Source organism: Mizuhopecten yessoensis, unplaced genomic scaffold, assembly GCF_002113885.1.
Source record: "Mizuhopecten yessoensis strain PY_sf001 unplaced genomic scaffold, ASM211388v2 scaffold6263, whole genome shotgun sequence".
NCBI lineage: Eukaryota > Metazoa > Mollusca > Bivalvia > Pectinida > Pectinidae > Mizuhopecten > Mizuhopecten yessoensis.
The window spans coordinates 134,150-137,602 of record NW_018406462.1 but is presented as its reverse complement, the minus strand read 5'-3'; the positions used below and the strand labels follow the sequence as shown (position 1 = coordinate 137,602).

The 3,453-nt window shown below is 45.0% G+C and overlaps 1 pseudogene; it reads left to right on the top strand.

The window, feature by feature from the left end:
• The first annotated feature begins 5 nt into the window (after positions 1-5).
• Positions 6-2,935, top strand: LOC110451878 (annotated as a pseudogene).
• The last annotated feature ends 518 nt before the right edge of the window (positions 2,936-3,453 follow it).

The following is a 3,453-nucleotide window of genomic DNA, read 5'->3' as shown; positions in this document are numbered from 1 at the left end:
ACGCATTGCGGGAAAAGATTGAAACGGAACTGGATAGACTGGTGCAGGAAGGCACCATTGAGCCTGTTGAAATGTCAGAGTGGGCGACATCTATCGTACCCATTGTCAAGTCGGATTCTACCATTCGTATCGGTGGTGATTACAAAGTAACTGTAAATCAAGTGAGTAAGTTGGACAACTACCCAATCCCTAAGACTGAAGATTTGTATGCTAGTCTTGGAGGTGGAGCTTTCTACTCGAAACTGGATTTGAGCCAGGCTTATCAGCAGTTAGAGTTGAACACCGAGTCGAAACCCTACACAACAATCAATACCCATAAGGGCCTGTTTTGCTATTATCGTCTACCATATGGGATTTCGTCAGCTCCCGGAATTTTCCAGAGGACAATGGAAAATATCCTTCAAGGTGTACCGCAAGTGATAGTTCATGTCGACGACATCTTAGTCGCCGGGAGGGATCGACAGAGTCATATCAAGAACTTAGAACTGGTTTTGACCAAACTGGAGAATGCGGGTATACACTTGAAAAAGAGTAAATGCTTTTTCATGAAGGAAGAAGTTGAGTATTTGGGTCACAGGATCACTGGAGAGGGCATGCAACCGATTGAGGTCAAGGTTAGAGCCATCAAGGACGCTCCTGCGCCCAGGAACGTGAAAGAACTTCAGGCTTTCCTTGGTATGCTTAACTATTATGCGTGCTATTTACCCAACATAAGCACAGTGCTTGCACCACTTCACATGTTGTTAGCCAAGGAGACTGACTGGAAGTGGGGAAAACGCGAAGAAAATGCGTTCGTCAAGGCCAAGGAACTTTTACAGTCGGATACGGTACTCGTGCATTACGATCCGAAGAAGAAGCTAGTGTTGTCGTGTGATGCTTCTCCTTATGGCCTTGGTGCGGTTCTATCGCATGTCGAGCCAGACGGCAAGGAACGACCTATCGCCTACGCGTCGCATTCGCTGGCACCGGCTGAAAAGAACTACTCTCAATTGGATAAGGAGGGCGCAGCCCTTATCTTTGGTGTGAAAAAGTTTCACCAGTATTTATATGGAAGGACATTTACCATATATACAGATCACAAGCCGTTATTGGGGATTTTCAAGACTGATCGGGCCATTCCGACTAGGGCATCTGCGCGCATCCAGAGGTGGGCGCTTCTACTTGCGGCATACGAGTATGACTTAATCTACCGTCCGGGAACATTGAATGCTAACGCCGATGGGCTTAGTCGATTACCTCTGAGTGAAACTGTAGATGAGGTACCAGTTCCAGGAGAAATGATTTTGATGATGGACACACTTAACTCTTCGCCCGTAACCTTTGAGCAAGTGCAAACCTGGACAAAACAGGACCCTACGTTACAGGAAGTTATCGGCTGGGTGTACAGAGGTTGGGGAGAGAAGTGTCCGAATGAACGGTTAAAACCCTATCACAACCGGAGACATGAACTCAATCTGTAAGAGGATGTTCTACTTTGGGGGAATCGCGTAGTAATCCCTACATTTGGACGAGCATCGTTGCTTGACGCCCTTCATGAAGGTCACCTAGGCATCGTCAAGATGAAAAGTTTAGCTCGAGGGTACATCTGGTGGCCAGGCATTGACGCCGAAATCGAAGAGCGAGTGAAGTGTTGTGAGTCGTGTCAACTACAGGCTTCCATACCGGCAATGGCACCACTTCATTCATGGGACTGGCCATCGAGGCCATGGTCACGCGTACATGTGGACTACACAGGTCCATTTCTGGGTCACATGTACCTGGTCGTCATTGAAGCATACAGTAAGTGGGTTGAGATTTTGGTTACAAACTCATCCACATCGGCAATCACTATCGAGAGACTGCGGTGCGTGTTTGCGCAACATGGATTGCCAGAAATGTTAGTGTCGGACAACGGTCCGTGCTTCGTGAGTGAGGAATTCAGTGTTTTTATGTCAGAGAATGGCATAAAACATGTAAGGACTTCGCCACACCACCCCGCTTCAAACGGACTGGCAGAGCGGGCAGTGCGGGGATTCCAAGAGGGCATGAAGAAACAACAGAACACAGAGGGTAGTCTGGATAAAAAACTTTGTCGTTTGGATTGTCTCCAGCAGAACTCTTGTTCAACCGTAGAGTCACGACAAAACTTAACTTAGTTCATCCTGAAGTTCGTGAGCGTGTACAGCAACAACAGCTGTTGCAGAAGAAACAACTTGATCAGCACACGAAGGAACGTCATTTCGCTGAGGGAGATTCCATATTCGCGAAGAACTTCTATGCTGGACCTAAGTGGAAATCGGGTGAAATCGTGTCGCGAAATGGACCCCTGTCCTATACCATAAAGGGGGAAAATGGAACAGTGGCTGGATGCCATGTAGACCACTTAAGCCAAAGACATTGTCTCCCTGTGAAAGAAGTCGACCCCGACAAAGACTTTTATGACACCATACCTACCTCTGTACCTGTATCTGTACCGGTTACTGAGCCAAACAACTCAGTTGGTAAACCAAAGCCTGCAGATAACACATCGACACCTTTACCATCAACAAAATCGTCGATTAGTCCAGGAGAACCTTCAAGGAGACCCCAAAGACCGCGTAAACCACCATCGTACTTGAAGGAGTATGTTCGTGATTAGCTAGCATTGAACACATTATTTTGAGTTTCTGTTAAGCTTTAAGTAAGGATGAACTGTGTTCTATGAACTTGGTAAACTTAAGTGTTCAGCGTTGGTATCGCGCATTATTGACTGTGTTTATTGATGCACTCTATCTGTGCAAGAGTTTTTGGTTCAAGAGTTAATAGTTTCATTTCTAGTTATATGGGAAACTTTGATTTCAAGAGAACAGCATCTCACAATCCGTGAATGTCTTCACTGTGGGTGGAGGGATGTAGTGTTTCTGTACATTGTATGTACAAGTGGTTGTAAACGCTCCGTAGCGGATCGGTTACGGATGCTGACTGATGCTATGTCGGTAATTTGTAGTACGTAATGTATTGCATGATGGGTAATAAAAGCACATGTTTTGAGAATCCATCTTGACCTGATGTTTGGTTAGTTGTGTCTAGGTAAAGAACATAACAACAGTCAATTGAACTCGAGTCATTTATGTATAGATTTGTAAGTGGACATTTAAATCTTCATCATATTGGTTCAATAAAAATACAATGTAATTACTTTTCAAAAAAAAAGGAGATGTTACATATCTGTCAGAGTCGTTCAGGCATGTCTAAGCAGTCATTTAGTATTACTCATAAATTGTCTATTATTGTCCAATCAAATTGCAGCATTGAATAAACGTCGTAGTTGTCCGCGCCTCGTGGTTCTTGTTGTCGATTCCTAACAATATGGCCCACACACGATTGACCTGATGACCACTGACGCAAACCCTATGATATCATCATCGTCTGATGAAACCCTGAGCCATTTCACATTATTACCCTCACCCCAGACGTCTGGGGTTAATGTGTTTG